We start from the raw sequence: 16929 nt of genomic DNA, 5'->3' as shown, positions 1-16929 counted from the left end.
GGAAGCTTAATGAACCTTTCCAGGAGGAGTTTACAAGATAATAATGCTAAGGGAAATGGAGACCATACAGGACTGGCTCATGAGGTCTCAGAGGATAACAAGGACTCTGTTAGGAAGTGAGCTAGAGGTCACCTATGTGATATTTTGGGGAAGATTCTGCTTCATTCTAACCCTACCCTGAGAACCTGGGTGACGTTGAACTGAGAGATAACAGACTGGTTGGTTTGATGAAGAGAATGTGTGTGGACAAACTTACAGTATTAATCAAGTAGAGTGCAGACAACAAAGCGCCTGTGACTGTTATAGAATTAGCACCATTAAGGGGAATCATGACACTCTACTCTAGAGTGTTATGAAAGTGGTTGCTCAGGGCCAGTTCACATAAACTAATACAGAAGCGGTCCAAGGAGCTGGGCTAAATCTTAGGCTGACAGCAGGACATAGTAACACTGTTCACATAATACCAGTTAAAAGGCATTCAAGTTAAGAAATTAGGGGGTCATAGAGAGCAGCTGAGGCTAGATGCTGTAGAGGGAACCTGAGACTCACTGTGTGAAGCTGTGAAGATAAAACCTCAGCTGTATCTAGACCTCAGAATAGTAGTGTTGCCAGGACCATGGGCCATCCACCAAGGGCCACAGGCATGGAGCAGAGTAAGCATAGAAGAAAAGCTGTGTGTACTGTATGGAAGACAGAGTTTGAGGGGTGAGGCTAACCGAGCTTTTGGAGCCCTGCCAATTTCAGCATGTGCCCAAGATGGCAGACATAGAGCTGAAGGATTTTGTATCTTTCCTGTTGTCTTTATTTATTTATTTTATTTTATTTATTTTTTTAATAGGAACTCACAGTTGGGAGACCTTGGCTTTTTGAAATACTGAAACTGTTGATTACTATGGTGACCTTTAAGGTTGGATTGAATACATTTTATGTTATAGCATGGTCATGAACCTGTAGGGACAAGGGATAGAAGGTTATGATTTTAATACTGATGTGTCTGGGTTTTAAGTTGACAAGGAGTGGAGTTGAAATGGTTGTTTTTGTTAACTTGACACTGTAGAATTAGCTGGGAAGTCAGTCTCAATCTCAGTATTAGGTCAGTGTCTTCCTCAGTGTTCTGTTGCTGTGGAGAGACTATGACCAAAACAACTCTTATAAAAGAAAGCATTTAACTGGGGGCCTGCTTACAGTTTCAGAGGCTTAGCCCATTATCATCACGGCAGAGAGCATGGTAGCAGGTAGATGTGATGCTGGAAAAGTAGTTGAGAGCTACATTCTGATCTGCAGGCACAGAGGAGAAACCGGGCCTGGTACAGGCTTTTTAAACGTCAAACTCTACACCCTATGACACGCTTCTTTCAACAAGGCCATACCTACCCCAATCAAGCCACACCTCCCAATCCTTCTAATCTTTTCAAATAGTTTCACTTTTCAGTGACCAAACATTCCAATATATGAGCCTTCAGGAGACAATAGGTTAAGAGAGGTAGGAAGACACAACCTGAATGTGGGTAGCGCTATTTCATGGCCTAACTAAAAAGGGGAGAGTGAGCTGAACACTAGCATGGATGCATTGATTCAGTGTTCTCTACTCTTAGTTACGAGTGTAAAGCAGCTAGCTGCTTCAGATTCCTGCCACCTTGACTTGCCTGCAATGATGGACCAGAAGCGTTCTCTCCCTTAAGGTGCTTTTATCACAGCAACAGGAGAAGGGACCAAGATAGTATGCTTAAAAACTTCCTTCTCCATGTTGCTGCTAAGAAAATCCTCTTCAGTGCACAGTGAGGAAAGTGCTCTCTGCTGTAATGCTTCCTTCCTTCCTTTTTTATTTTAGTCAAAGTAAGTCTCCATTCTTTACTGAACACCACCCTTGGAGAACACAATTTCCAATTTAAATAAGAATTTAAATATCAATAAGCAAGACAGTGCAGCTGTTTTCAGGGGACCAATGCTACAGAATTCCTCCTCTCTGCTTATTGTTATGAGTAAAACCCAGATTTAATTCACACCCCTTCCTAGATAATCAATTACCTAACTGTATTTTGGCATGGGGTCAGCCTCCTGTCAAACAGTTCTTACTTAAGCAGGTGGCAGAGTGAAACAGGAACCAAGTAAATAGCCAATAACAAAAACAATAAAAGCTGTTGGCTCAACTCAAATGCAAACAAACAAAACCCAGGAAGGTCATCAGGATGCTGCACATATGATGACCCAGAGGCTCTTAGAAGTGACAGAGACCTGAAACCAGCATCTTGTCTGGTCCTACCTGAGGTGCATCAGGTCGTTTTTGCCGCCATGCAAGTTGTCACCATCCTTCCCTCGCAGTACAGACAGCAGTGTTTTCGTTTTGTTTTGTGTGTGTGTGTGTGTGTGTGTGTGTGTTGCTCTTTCCTGACACCCTCTGCAGGTCAGCTCTCCTTCCTGGTAGCCTTATAGCAATCACTTATATTTCTGCAAACATATGCCATGAACGATTGGCTGCTAGATTTCCATCTCTGTGGGGGAAAAGGGTGTCATTCCTTAAAGTATTCCCAGCTCCTATATAAATAGTTAATGCAAAGTGGCCATGTCTGTGGTTTAATATACATGGCTATGCTGCTGCCAGGTTATGACACTAAATTCTAAGAAATCTAAAAACCTCTGTCTTCAGTTAATAAGTGATGGCAGAGCGGCGTGCTCAGTGGTGATGCATTATCCCAGACAGATATTTTTCAGTTTTATAAAGAAGTCTTTTAATTGGACTGTTAGGAATTCCCAGTAATTTATTCCTTCATATTGCCCTCAGAAATTCTGATTAGACACTGGCTAACCAGAGAACCAACGAATAGATATCTTCACTGCCTCAAGCGAGGCCCAGGCAGGGAAGCTGCTTTTAAGGTAGGATCATTTATAGTGGCTGTCCATGTCCCCTTTGCTGTCCCTGGGAAAGTGTTGAGGTTTCAGCCAGTGTCTCCAGTCCAAGTGCACCGATGGCTATATTTGGTTCACAGGTTCCAGGAAGAGAGTGGCATCCTGTTGTTACATGAAGGTGACTCCTGGCAGGTACTATCTCTGCTGTGGTCCTTCCATCTGCCTGGCTAGGTGGTTAGTCTTCTAAAAGGGTCTGGCCCTGGGCAGTCTGTACAAACTCTGTAAGGAGGTTGCGGTGCTCAGAAAATGTCTGAGAGACAGCCCATACCTCCACTAAAATCGTCTTTAAAATCCTGTCCCTAAACTGTCAGCTATTGGGTGTGATACTCAAACTGGGACATTTGTGACTCTGTCTCTTCTGTGTGAATCACCAGGTCCTCCCATCTCCTCTGGTGAACTCTTTACATCTGTCCATCTTTCTTTGGTGGATTTTCTGCCTCACCTAGATAGTGTGGGACACCAGTGGTGTCCATCACCAATCACTTTACAGCTTTATTTTTGCTCCCTGTGATGGAGGACCATGACAGTTCTCAGGAGTGATGGAAATGTTATCCCCTCACAAATCTAACCCCACAATGGTGTCAATCATATTCAGTCTCCAGCATTCTCCTTAAATCATTGGAAAATATCAGAGTGTCCTCTTCTGCCTCTGAGCGATTGTGGGTCTTTGGTTATGCACCTCACTCTTCTGTAATTGTAGAATCCTGACCAGCCACAGGTGGCTTGGTGATACATGTCTGTCTCTGGCTATTGGTGCTATTACTAGGTCATCTAAGAATTACAATTGTGTCGGAGGCCAGGCTGGACCCATTTGTGTGAAACCTCCAGCCCGTGTTCATCACCTCTGAGTGGCAATCTGTGTGTCTACAGTTTATTTGCTTCACACTTCTGAAGGTGTAGACCCTGCAGGACTGCTGACCTCTGGCTGGTCTACTGCCCAGCCTTTAAACATATTCTTTCACCAGCTGCCATTTCAATATTTATTCCTATTCCACTGTGCTGGGTAGTTTTATGTTAACTTGACAAAAGCTAGAGTCATTTTAGAAGTTGAGAAAATGTCCCTACCAGACTGGACTGGGTACATGTTTTGATTGATGATTGATATAAAAGTGCCAGCTTTGGGTTGGTGTCCCTGGGTTGTCTAAGAAAGTAGGCTGAGCAAGCCATGGGGAATACGCTGGTAAGCAGGTTCCTCCGTGGTCACTGCTAGAGTTCCTGCTTTCAGGTTTCCGCCTTGAGTTCCTGCCCTGCTTTCCTCAGTGATGGAGTGTTACCCAGCACAGTATAAGAAGAAATACCCCCCCCAAGTTGCTTCTGGTTCTTGCCTTTGATCATACTAATGGAAACCTAAGACACTCAGCATATTTTTAAAAGCTTAAAGACACCATCTTGGAAACAAAAATTGACTGAAAACAGCCATAGCTATTTGCTAGTATTTTAATTTTTTATTTGTGTGTTTATGTGTGTGTTTGTGTGTATCTGTCCCTCTGTCAGTATGTCTGTGTGTGGGTGTGTCCATGTGTGCAAATGCCTGTGGAGGTCAGAAGAGGCTATCAGATCCTCTGGAGCTAGGGTTACAGGTGGTTGTGAGCCACTTGATGTAGGCAGTAGGAAGTGAAATCAGATCCTCTGGAAGAGCAGAGCAGCAAGCACGCTTAACCCCTGAGAAAATCTCTTCAGCCTCTGCCCCCACAGCTTTTTACAGAGAGGAAAGACTAGTCAAAGATGGACATTTATACTTATCACTTTGGCTCTTTTCCTAGGCTTGTCTCCACTCACATATTGTCTGTGAATCATCAAATAATATTTTTTTTTCCTGAGGAAAGGGCTTTATTAAGAGCTCAATAAAGTATTGGGGGGATAGTCCAGTCAGTCAACTGTATGCCATATAAGCATAAGGACTAATAATCATAGGGAAAAAACCTGAGCATGGTGGCACAAGATTGTAATGCCACACTGGGGAGGCAGGGACAGGCAGACATCTCCAGCTTGCTGGCTAGCTAGTCTAGTCTACATAATAAATTCCAGACCAACGAGAGAACTTGTTTCAGAAAACAAGGTAGACAGTGTCTGAAAAACGACCTTTGAAGTTGACCTCTGGCCTCTATAGGCATGCACTCACATGAATGTGAACCTGCACATATGCAAACACATGCACATACACAGAGATCTACAAGTTCGATAGTTTTTGATATTTTAACACCCCCCCATGTGACCCTGTATGGAGGGTTCTGATGCATTCATTGTAAGATGAGAAGCTGTGAACCAGAGACTTCAGTGCTGTTTCTGAGACCACACAGAGAGCTAGGACTGGGGATGGTACTTAATGCTGCATCTTTTATGTCATTATGTGCTGTGCTGCTGAGGGTTGGTACCCTGCAGGTAAGCAGCATTTACACTGAGGTTGCAAAGGGCAGAATAAGCAGAGGCCGTTGCAGTCCGGCGTTTAGGGGACTTTATTGTTAACTGCAGTCTCCGTGTCCAGCAGCAGATGAGCAGAACATATTCCCTCATGAGACTGAAACTGCAGTCTTTGGCATAGATAGAGTCATGCGACAGAGGGAATGTTTAGCTACTGCTGGCTGGGGCAGCAACTCCCAACACACTGACGTCCTATGGGTTGTCCTCCACACACTGCAGACATCTGGAAAGGATCCCTCCAGCCTGTATCGGCCCTAGGGAGGGCCTTTGCAAAACTGCAAGCCTGAGTGTATGTCCAAGCATGTTGAGCCTGCTGAGGGAGCAGGGAGCCTCCACTTTCTTCTAAATGAGTGGGTAGAAATTTGGAAATCCCAAGGCTGCTTTTCTTGGCCTTGTTAAATAAGAGTTCGCTTGTCAAATAGACTGCCGCGGCTATAGGTTTAAATGACGTTCCAAATGCCCAGTGCTTTTCAGTGGCCATCATTATGCTGATGTTTCCTAAGAAAGGGCTTTTGGTTGACATGGCTGCTGGAGGACAGGTTCTTGCTTTGATTCCGTGAGAAGGAAGGTAGTAACGCAGCATACTCTGAAGAGTGACACTAATATGGCCTCCAATGCATCACTTTAAGATAGTATCAATACTCTTAGCTTTATCATTCCAGTGGGTAGTTTAAGTGATATCACTGAGGACTTCTGATGTGGGCTCACTTTTGAGAGGACACAGATATTTTTACAGTGTATCTTGAAGTTATTTTCATTGAGACCCCTCATTTTATTTTCCTGGATTGTTTTGTTCTGAGGGAAGTGGGTGTGGGCAAGTTCCTATAAAATAAAAATATGACTACCTTGTAATAATAGGAACATGGGGGCTCTAAGGGTCTGACATCTGGCAGTTAAACTCAGATCTTTGTTAAAATACTTCTTTCCCTCCTTGTTTATTTTGCTAGTGAAACAACATAATGAATTACCGCTCTCCATGTTATATTTTGTGTCCCTAACATAGTCATATTTCTATCTTCTACAAATTGTCTAAAATATACAACAGTGTGGCTTATTCTGACAAATAGAAAGGAAAACCACAAAAGGTTAGAGTTATCCTCAGTGTCTTTCTCCCAAGACTGTTCCTGTCACCTCCTGGCCCGGAGGCGGTGGCTGCCCTGTGCCCAGTGTCTGCTGCTGAGTCCTTGGGAACATGCCTAAGCTTCCCAGTTCCTGTGTGGGATCCCACAGAGCCCGCCTCCAGCACAGTCCTGAATGGCCTCATTGTAACAGCCTGTATGATATTTAAGATGCTAAGTGGCCCACATTACTAAAGAATGTCTTTCAAGAGAGGAAAATTAAATGACCAGTAAGAAAGGATCTTCACAAGTTTCTATTGTATGTGGCACAAAGACACGCTGATGCATTGAGGTCCAATTCTTCAAGGTCTTCAGGGGCTGCCAAGCTCCAGCTCTCACCCTCTCCTTCCACGGCAGTCTGTCTAGGCTGAAACCTAAGTCCAAATGAATGGATCTGCTTGGGGGTGGGAGTGAGCCTCAGCTGTGATTCTAGCTCACTGGGGATTTCTGTTTTTAGAGGCGGTCAGGATCGAGTCTCTAAAATTATTTGATTTGGGAATGGGATAAAAAAAAATTGATAAGATCTGTTTTGTAGATTAGCCCTGGGTAGGGAAATACTAATTTCAAATATCATTCATCTTCCCTTTTATCTAGTCTCTCTGAGCTGTAATGAAATTAGGTAAGAGGACTGAGTCCAACTTGCAGGAAGCTCAGGGGAGCTTGCACACTGAACTGGCAAATTAATCTGTGAACAGCCCACATTCCAGCACTTATTTAGTCAATATTCAGTGAGTGAGGAAGGTGGGAAGTACATCTTTTTGTCTATTCACTCATTGGAATTTTTCCAATCACCACATTGTGAGTTTTATGTATTTTTTCCAAAACCGTGAATTTTCGGCTTAATTGTGTTTTCTTTTCCCTTCTGACTAAAACTTGAACTATTGAAGTAAATGTATTTACATGTTAAGCTTTCCAGACTGGGTTAGAAGGAGAATTAAAAAAGGACCTGGGAGACAGGAAATATGTTCAGCTCAGTGCAGAAGCTCATTATGAAACCCGAGCAGCTTTGCAATTAATGAAATATGAGATAGTCTATAATCGATAGACATATGTGTAAACTGTTAATGGAAATATTTAGCAAGGTTTCAGCATTTGAGGTTGATGGGGAATTTCTGCTATTTGAATTTATTATATAAGGGGTACCATGCTGTAGAGTATGTCATCCTAGCATTTCCATGATCCTAATGCATGTTATTACGCATGTCTATGGGTCCAGGTGCATATGTGAACATACAGAGGGCAGATATCAACCTTAGTGTAATTTCTCAGGCCACGCATACTTTGTTTTTCTTTTCTTTTCTTTTTTTTTTGGCAGAGGCTCTCCTTGGCTCAGAAATCTCTTATTTGGTTAAGTTGCTGGCCACTGGGCCTGAGGAATCAACCTGCCTCTGTCTCCCCAACTCTGGGATTCATTATATTACATGTGCCACCAGGCCTGGTATTTTTTGTGGGTGAGTTCTGAGGATCCAACTCAGGTCTTCATTCTTGCATAGCAAGCATTTATTAGCTGTGTTGCCACCCAGCCTCCAGTGAGTGTTAGTTCATTAACTTATTCAATAAGCATTGCGACTGAATAGTGTCATGTTCTGCTGAAAAGAATTTAGAACCAATCTTTCGGACTTGAATCCCGGCTCTATCACACATGATCTGCTTGGATCTGGCTAAATCACTTGGCTTCCCTTAGCCCCTGTTTCTTATCTGTAAAAGAGGGAATAAATAAGTAAGGGATAGGGCAAATTGCAGTTTTCAATGACATGATACGTATGTTGGCTTCCCTAGGGCTTAGGACACAGAGCACCCTTGAAAGGAGATGTTTGGGCAGCTGTTCTCTGTAGGCCAGAGCACTGCCTGCACATCACACTCTGAACCAGGCATCATAAATGGCAGTGGCCATTTCAAGTCAGTCTCCTATGAGGGAAAGACATTTAAGCAATTGAAGATAAGGCAGCATTAAACAGGTTGAGAACACAGTCATCACTTCAAGTGCGCGTGAGAATAAAATCAACCGAGTGAATGAACAAATGATTGCAAAGACAGATGGGTGGTGTTATAGCCAGACCTGCATGATACAAAAACAGAGGGATAGGGGAACTGGTTTGCAGGAGCCTGGGAATGGGGCAAGTTTCTGTGCTTATGGCTGAAGAAGAAATGCTCGCCTCTGATCCAACCTGTTTCAGATGTTTGCAACTGGAGACACTCCATAGCAAATGGACCTGATTGGAGAGGTGAGCTGCTGTAGGTTAAGAGAACAAAAACAAAACAAAACAAAACAAACAAACAAACAAAAAACCCAAAGGAATGAGAAAGCTTCATCAGGTGAATGACATGCTGCCCTAAAAGACTTATGAGACAGAATGCCTGAAAAGAGACTCCCAGAGAGGAAGTGAAGTGGTTGGAAGAAAACTTTGAACCAAGCAACCCTCTTCTCTAGACTCACCAGCAAACCATGGTCCCTGCCTCCTGTTCTTAGAGCTTTGTCTTGGCATGACTTGTGTTCTGGAATGATGAAAACCCTGTGTGTTTTAACTCTGTTGGGGACCCAGGCACTTGACCCAGATGACATTTGCTTACCACCTTGTGGTCCATGTTAAGAAGCTCTTCCCTCTATCCTCCTGGCTTATGAAATGCCTCCACTTGGGAGGCAGAGGAGGGCACTCCAGGTCACTCTTCCCACAGAGCCAGCCACTCATCAGAGCTGTCTTGCTGGCTCTTGGGTGGTGCTGAGATGATGCAGTCATTTCTGCCAAAAGTTTGTAATGAAAGAGAGTAGAGACTCCCACCCTTCCAGCAGCTGCCTTCCTGCTCTTTAGAGGTCTTGTTTTTCCACTTCCCAGACTGGTAAAAGCCCAGTGGAAGTGCAAGCTAACACTGTCGCCAATCTCATGCTCTGCCAACCAGGACATTATGAACAAAACCGAATGACATAGCTACCCATCTCTTACAGAGTATTATAATTGTGCAAGGAAAAGGACATTTGACATTAAAGGCAGGGTGGAAAGTTAATTTTGAAAATAAGACAATACTTATGTCTGTGCTTAGGCTTACAAAACTCCTTGGTTTGTAATTTTTTTTTCTCATGTTGCCATGAACCAATACAAATCTGGCAAGGGTCAGCAGTAGCTCCCCAAACACTTTTTGTCTCTGAACTCAACATTTAGATGCGGGACGAATCTAATATTTCTTCAGCCCCACTGTCAATAGCAGCTATTCACAGCCAAAGGACGCATCATCCCTGCAGACAAACAAGTCCATCTCACTTCTGTTCTTGCTTCTTTAAACGCATTTCTGGGTTCACACTAGTGCTCAGTCTGGGAGACCGGTTCTCCTGGTGAGGTGTTCTGATGGCCCTGCCAGCTGTGCAGGACACTCCCACTGCTCCCGGGTCCCCCATCAGGCAGAACCATGTCAGTGCTGGAGCATAGTCTTTCTCATGTGCTTCCAACATGAAATCCCAAAGTACAGTAGGGAGAATTCCACACCGGTGTACCTGGCCTTTCCTCTGTTGGCTTTTATGGTCATCAGGAGGTGGTCTTGGAGCACGACAAACATGTCAGGTGATCTGCCATTTCCTTTAGCAACAGCGGGAATGTGAAATGAAACATCTTGCTTACACGTAATCACAATCTTCATGTGTATGTATGTTATATACACATGCGTGTACTTGTATGTGTGGGTTCTCTCATCTGTGCAAGAATGTGTAGAAGCCAGCATTGACATTGAGCTGCCTCTGTCACTTGCTTCTCTGCCTGATTTTTTTGAGACAGTCTTTCACTGGACCTGGAAGCTCCCGGCTTCTGTTGAATTAGCTGCTCATGGAGCCCCCCACAGTCCATTTGGCTCAGTCCTGTTCCTCTCCCAGTGCTGGGTTACAGCTGTGTATTGCTACAGCCAGCCTTTTATATGGGTACTGTACACCCAGACTCAGATTCCTGTGCTTGCATGGCAAGTGCTGTAACCACTGAGCTATCAATCCTCATCATCTTAAGATGTTCATAATCCTTTGTGATTCATCCAGTTGTATACTCAACTTAGTTTTATGATTTGAGTTGGGACAAGAGTGTCTTTTGACAGTCTATGGTAAGCAATTTGGCCTTGATTCCTAGTGTTTACATAAGGCTGAAAGCATGTTTGGTCCACATATGTGGCCTTTGTGTGCAATGCTGTGGTGGCCAGAGAGAAATATGTTTGCAGGAAGCAATTACACTGTGGATAGAGCTTTGATCTGTGGTTCTGTTTCTGTGTTCTGTAGTGTCTCTGATTCAATTAGTTGTACTTTTGTTTGATTTTGAAGAAATCTATTCAAGAATATACTTGAAATGTAAGAGTAAGTGGCTCCATTGAAATGCATTCATTTCTCAGCCTTTGATGCCCTGATGCAGGTACAGTATGAAGGCCTCAAGCTACTCAGACACATCAACAAATGTCTGCTAGTGTCTCACGGTGTGTGAGGGGCTGTTCGTCAGTCCTAATTTGAAGCTCACTGCAGCTCTTGCCACGACCTCCTGCTGTGTCTTGGCTTGCATGACCAGGAAGTTTCTAATTCTATGCCAATCCTGTCTCACAGGGCTTGTTCCCCAGCTGTCAGCACCCCCTCCTCATCTTCCTCAACAGGAGGCAGGAAGAAGAGGTCTACTCTAAGTCTCTGCATGGGGTAAGGGAGAAACTGGGCCTGCAGTAGCCAGTGTGGTTGGGACTAACATGAGCAGTGCTCTCTGGTCCCTCATTATCTACTTTCATTCTTCTGGTAATTCTCCTGGCTAATGGGCAGGACACCCTTGAGGAGGATAATGTGTGTAATGGTTCCCCGGTGGCTACTCTGCCAGGGGTAACCCATTTACAGCCTCACGCACCTTTCTCCTCTGCCAGCACCAGACCTGATATTTTCTGTTCTCTTCAAGAGAAAGAGTTTCTTAGGCTTTATTCATGGCAGTTGGGGTCCAGACTCATCCTTTTCTGGTGCTGTTCTTTCTGAATGTTGAACATTGGATTCCCAATAGCAGTGGCAGTGATTGAACAACAGTGATGGGGACAAAGGAAGTAGTGAGACAGGGTACTCAGGGCTCCCTGAGGGCCCCTCTGGTACTACCTGTGCAAATTCATCTCTAGTCTTTGGGTTTCCCAAACAGAAGAGCTGATTATGGGCTGTTGCTGGAAATTTATTATAATGAAATTTGTAATTTATAATAACATAATAATGTCATACAATAAATTATATATTATAATATATTATAATAATGCCATATCATAACATTATAATAATTTACAATGACATTATAAACAGCCAATTAATGCATTAATGCCTTATGTGCTGTGTCGGTTACTGACAATTGTCAACTTGACGGAATTTAGAATCATTTGGGAGCTAGGCCTCTGGGCTTGCCTGGGAGGGGACTGTGTTGATTCCATCCGGTGTGATGACCCAGCCGCTGAGGGTGACACTGTTTTCCTGGCTGGGATCCTGGCCTGTGTGAGTGGAGAAAGGGAGTGGAGTACCAGCCACATTCATTTATTCCTCTCTGTTTCCTGTTATGGTTGTCATGTGACTAGCCATTTCAAGCCCCTTGAGTGGTCACTGGCTATGCATGGCTCTCGCTGAAGGCCCGGCAACATTTACATCACTTGATTCCATCTAATAGTGCCTAGAGGTGTCTATGGAATGGCCATAGCGAGCTCTGAGCAGCCGTAGCCGAGTGCCGCTTCTTGCTCTTAGTTTATGATTTTACCTACTCAGAGTTCTCCATGTATATTATGTGTTTATAAGCTGTGGTAGTCTTTACTTTTTCATAATAGACCTCTGTATATTTTATGGAGTTAGTAGCAAAAGTGACTATTACTTGCATGTGTTTTATCTAATTGTGACATACATAAATTTATCTCTGGGTCTAGGCAACCTATTTCCTTCATTAAAGATCAGAGAATCAATACATGGACTGTTCAATACAGACTGCGTTATTCAGAGGCCAGCTGTTCTCTGACATCCCCGAAGAATGAAGAACGGCTCTGTGGCACCTCCCTCTCGTCCTAGCAAAGGTCTAGGGTGAAAATCGCTGAGACAGCCTGGCCAGTCTCTTCCCTTTTCAACTCAAACATATTCTCTGAGGGCATATGAGGGCTGAGTGACTCTCAGGAGTTCAGACTCTACCTGTTAAGGGACTTTTGATGAACAAGTCTGCAGTGGGAGGAGCCTGAAATGGGAGGAGCCTGCAGGGGGAGGAACCTGCAGTGGGAAGATCTTGCTTCTGCTCAGGTACCCCATTTCACCTTCCGCACTGAGGGTGCTCCGCGCATGTTCAGTCGAAAGAATGTGTTAGGTACAGCGTAGTCAGGGCTTCAGAAACAGAACCAAGAGGAAGTACAGACACAGACAGGAGAAAGCTTGCAAAGAGAATTATCTCACTCACTAACAGGGGTGGACAGTCCCCACAATACACTATCTGCTAGCTTTGAGCATGGATAACAAGTCCAAAGGTGTCAGAACCACAAAGCCAATGGTGTAACTCCCAGTCTGAAGGCAATGGCCAGAGAACCTAGAGAGCTCTGGTGTGGGTCCATGGTTCTCCAGAACAACAGAACACATGGAGTGAACACGTTATAAAAACTTGATCGCCTGACAGGATCTGGGTAGTTCAACAATGGCTGCCTGTGCACTGGTGAGACTGAGAATCCAGTGGCTTCTCAGGCCACAGAGCTGAAGGCCTTATCAGTCCCAATCCCATAATAAAGGCCTAGAGGAGTCCGGAAGAACTGAAGGTCTTCCTGTCCATGGCAGTAATCTAAAGAAGCAGGGTTCCAATGTCAGCAGAGGATGGCAGTATTAGTAGCAGCGTCATAGTGGAGGCACTCACCATCAAGGACTAAAGGCGGGCAGGCAAAGGTAGCATCCTTTTCCTCAGACCCTTTTGCATTTGGGCTACCACCCCAGGACACATCCCACTCTGGAGGGAGATTTTTCCTTCTCCACTAACCTTCCAGAAAATACTCTCAAAGAACCACCCAGGGATGTGTCTCTAAGTTGATCCAAACACGTTGACAGCCAGCATTAGCCATGGTGGACTTTAAAGGTTAGAAAGGCAGAGAGACTGTTAACCATGGACGATGAGCATCCTATCTGAGGATCAGGGGCTAAGAATTTGCTCTTCTTTTGCAGTCACTCCATCCAGACCACAGCTTATTGGATACATCCAGGCCTGATTGAGATGCATCTTCCAAGTCTAGGTGTTCCTGTGACCATTTACTCAGATGCATGTAGGATGGGTCAGCCATTCTGATTGGATGCCAGACTTTGTAGCTTCCCTCACAGCAGAAGAGACTAGGCTCACTGCTAACTGATGTTCTGGGGTAATCAATGCAGTGATAAAGGAATTACAATGTACTGGATGCTTGCTGTCTCGGTTTCTTTTCCCATGGCAGTGACTGGTAGGAAGTCAAGGTGGTGGGAGTCGGAAGTAGCTGCCTACTTCCCAGCCACAATCACACACTGGAGAGGAATGAATGGATGCCTGCTGCTGCTCTCTTCCCTTGCTCTATTCACACTGTCCAGGATCCTAGTCAGAGAATGCTGCCATCCACAGTGGCTGCATCATCCAACCTCAATTCATGTAATCAGGTAACCCTGAAAAGGATATCTATCAAGTGATCCTGTCAAGTCGACAGATGGCACTAACCATTACACCTAGCTGTCCCTTAACCTAGTCTCAGATACCAGAATCAACCATTAAACATGGATTATGTTTACTTCATTTTTCTCTTTTCATTCCATCCTCATCCAGTCTGTTGATTGCCTAGTTTCATTGCTCCCAATACTTCACTCTCAGGCTGTCACACAGACCTGGCCTTTCCCTAAGTAACCCCTCCCCACCCCAGAAGAACATCTTCCAGTGTATGACTCAAAATATAGCTTCCCTTCCACACGATGTTTTTTAGAGAAACCGGAGGCTAGCTACTATCTTTCTTGCTCTTCAAGGGTCATTGTTGATCTTTCTCCCCTAACATAAATAAGTAAAATCAGATAAACCCACTAATGTCTCTGACAGCAATGCTAGGCCTCCTTCCTTTCCCTTTCTTCTCCAATGCACAGACCCTCACCTCTACTGACATTCTTGTAGGTAAAGGATCAATAAGCACTCTGCCCCACACCCTTGGTCCATAGTCCCCTCACCTCCCACATACACTTTCTGCCTCTCGCTTCTGCTGTTCACATTCGTAACCATTTCCCTGCATTTATTATTAATCGATAACCATGCTCTATACACCATATCAAAGCCTCCATTCTGAGGCCCACCTTCTCTTCAGTTCACTCATTCTTCTGTTATTTCTGCATCCAAGATTTTATCTGAACAGACAGCCCCCCCAATTCATTTAGGCTACTCCCCTTTCCAACACCCTTCCCTCCCTTCATTTTTGATGCCCGTCCTCACCCACCATCAATTTCATGGCCTAGCACAACTTCCGTTCCCTTGAACACACCCTTGATGCTCTTGTTTCAGTTAAACTGACTCCATTACGTGTGTGTCCTTACTCAGCCAGTTAAATGTACTCTAGAAAACAACATAATTGTACCTAGTGGGAGAAGCTATCTCTACTTAAACATTTAAAAAGTATTCTAATTAGCACATATTACTTATCTGTGATGAGTTTCACTGTGCGATTTCATACTTGTGTATGCTTTGCCTCAGTCATGTTCACCTCCCCTTTACCTTTCCTTCTCTTGCTCACATTGCCATCAATTCCTTCCTACTTGAATACTGGCCAGTGCTCAGCCCTGTCAGCAGCTCTAGCCCATCTCTTGGCCACAGTCCTCTGCAAAGGAACCTTGAGCCTGCCCCTTCCTGCCCTACTCCGCGCTCAGTCTCATCTAAGGACCTATCGTCTCTGTGAACAGGTATGATATACAGTGGACTCCTTTGGGTTTTTGTCAGCACCTTCCCATTTGCCAGCATCTCTTATTCTGTGCTTTTCATTTTTAATTGTGAAATGCTCACTGTGTGCTCTTTAGACATGCAGCTGCAAGTAACTGAGTAACTGTGTGTTTCATATTTGTATGGAAGACCTCTTCAAATATAAAACCACTCAAAACACAATTCTCTTACTAATAGAGTCTTCAGGAAATTAACTGGATATCTGGTCAGAAGATTAAGCAAGATGTAAACGAACAAAAATAAAGTTTACTCAGCAGCAGCCATGTCTTCCAGGCTCAGAGTATTGAAGCCTAAGAAATGGGATGGCTACAAAATCAACAAATGAACATGCTGTCTGAATCTCCCATAAGTTTATGTAAAATCGTTGACCTGGATCCAAGGGCAGACCTTCTGAACACAATCAATACAGGTGCAGGCAGATAAGAACATTCCACTGTTTTATTAAAGTGCATCTAATTCAGTACTCAATAACCCTCACACATCCTTAATCAGGGTCGACAGCCCAGGAAGCATTTACGTGAGTGATCTGAAGATGCTGGCTTCTGGCTTGTTAGCGAAGACATTGTACAAACAAGAATCCCAGGATCTCATTTACTCGTCCCTTGGCAGAATTCCCATCCCTCACCTCTTCAGGACCACCACATTTTTTTTTTTTAACCACAGAAAATTTGTGAGAATTCCACTCCCATATTCCTTTACAATGGAATTACTCTTCTGGAGTTGGTGACTGGGCATCCTCTGAGATGTTCTGGAAAAGCTTAGCATGTTTCTTGGAAATTGGGTACTCCTGGGGAAAGGGTGTGGGGCTCTGAGTTCATCCCCAGGAATAGGGTCTCCATTCCCTCAGCTTTTCCAGAAGTGGTACTCTGGGAGACTTTAAGGAGTTTATGTATCTGGGGAAAATTATCTTATTTCTAGAAATATTAGGAAGAAGGAGAAAGAGAATGAAGAAGAGGAGGAGAATAAAGATATACGAAGACAGAACAGGGTAAGCAGGACACTGCACTATTTACTTAATGATATCTGATCCTTAGGCAGCTCCTAAGCACACCCTGCTGCCAAGTGTGAGAAACTGTAATTTTGAACAGCTGAGTGGAGCCTTGATTCATCTTCATTTACTTAACTTGAGGAACATTGAGAATGCGAGCTCTGATAGTCAAGGCTGATGTTTTATACTAATGCCATCCCTCTGCTGGCCTAGGCGTCTGATAATTCTAACAACAGTCATACGCGAGGCGAAGAGGGTGGTTAATAGGTTCAAATCCATCAGTCCAGGCAAGCGTGCTCATCCCCAAGCCCCAGACAGTGGAGGGTTATCACGGTCAGCAGCTTTGTCTTTGCAGGAAAAAGGGCAGCACAGCCTTGTCACACCAGCCTCGCTGGGTAGAGCGACTCTTTTGACCTTCTCCAGGACAGAGCGAATCCCCATCAATGTTTCCATGTGATGCATGGGGATCTTTCTCTGTATTTGTTTACCTGACTCCTTTACCTCCCATGCTCAGTCTTCCTATTCACGTAGAAGCACTAACGTAATGCTTATCAGAGCTACACATTGGCCATCAGAC

The sequence above is a fragment of the Meriones unguiculatus genome, chromosome 20 (genome assembly GCF_030254825.1).
Source record: "Meriones unguiculatus strain TT.TT164.6M chromosome 20, Bangor_MerUng_6.1, whole genome shotgun sequence".
Classification (NCBI taxonomy): domain Eukaryota; kingdom Metazoa; phylum Chordata; class Mammalia; order Rodentia; family Muridae; genus Meriones; species Meriones unguiculatus.
This window is presented reverse-complemented; position numbering follows the sequence as displayed.